The 1,223-nt window shown below is 40.4% G+C and overlaps 1 pseudogene; it reads left to right on the top strand.

The window, feature by feature from the left end:
• Positions 1-638: 638 nt before the first annotated feature.
• On the top strand, positions 639-944 carry LOC132674458 (10 kDa heat shock protein, mitochondrial pseudogene; annotated as a pseudogene).
• The last annotated feature ends 279 nt before the right edge of the window (positions 945-1,223 follow it).

Raw genomic sequence — 1,223 nt, 5'->3', positions numbered from 1 at the left:
TTGATGCCTAAAATTGCAGTCTTTGAGGTTTATTACTTTGATATAGGTTTTTTTTTTTCTCCTCTGTCCTAACCTTGGCCCTAAATTCCAGCACTACATTACAAAAGCCCATTAAACATTCTTCACCAGTTCTTCAAACCAGTATGTCCAAATGAATTATCTTCTCTTCAGAAGTCACTCCCTTACTTCCTGCCATTTCTGCCAATCACTTCCCTTTTGCCCCCAAATCTTGGAGTAATTTTTCCTCCTCCATCTCCTGTGCCCTTGTACCCACTTGGTGATTCAGTCCTGATATGTCTCCCTCCCTGACTCTCATTACGGTCCCTTCTTTCCATCCTCATTACCACTTCCCTCTGTCTATTCACTCCTAGGTTGCTGTAGCAAATCCAAACTGGCTCTCCTCATCCAGCCTCTCCCCTGCCTTATAAGAGGAAGACTAAACACATGTTGACAAGCACCAGGAAAGCAGGAAATAAGGAAGGAAGGGAGAGAAGGAGGGATGGAGGGAGGATAGGAGGAAAACAATATTGGAAAAATTTCAAGAACTTGAAGATAAAATCAAAAGATTCATCATGAGACTTTTTTCCCCCACGTTCATGTGGCCCCAGGGTCAGACTATAAGTCTGGGGGACAGAGTCATGGCAAGACATGCATTTAGAAAGTTTCTTCCCCTCTTTGGCCGAGTTTTAGTTGAAAGGAATGCAGCTGAAACTGTAACCAAAGGTGGCATTACACTTCCAGAAAAATCTCAAGGAAAAGCATTGCAAACAACAGTTGTAACTGTTGGATGGAGCTCTAAAGGAAAGCGGGGAGAGATTCAATCAGTTAGCATGAAAACTGGAGATCGAGTTCTTCTCCCAGAATACAGAGGCACCAAAGTAGTTCTAGATGACATGGATTCTTTTGTAGAGACTGTGACCATTCTTGGGAAGTATGTAGACTGAAATGAATCACTGAAATGGCATCGAATGAAGCTGCCCATTCCAGTGAAGTTGTGAGATTTTTCATTAGACAAATAATTCTCATGTCTCTCTTTTATAATAAACCAATGGTGTTCAAAACAAACAAACAAAAAGATTCATGAAGAGAAAAATATAAAAGCTACATTCCTTAACAAATTCCATTCCTCAAACACAATCCTTGTACAGATATTTTTATATATTTCCCCCACAATTTCCTAAGCTTATAATAGACACTTCCTAATAGTCCAGCCAGACAACAGT

The sequence above is a fragment of the Panthera onca genome, chromosome A2, assembly GCF_046562875.1.
Source record: "Panthera onca isolate mPanOnc1 chromosome A2, mPanOnc1 haplotype 2, whole genome shotgun sequence".
NCBI lineage: Eukaryota > Metazoa > Chordata > Mammalia > Carnivora > Felidae > Panthera > Panthera onca.
The sequence above is the reverse complement of the archived record's forward strand: the minus strand, read 5'-3'. Positions and strand labels throughout refer to the sequence as shown.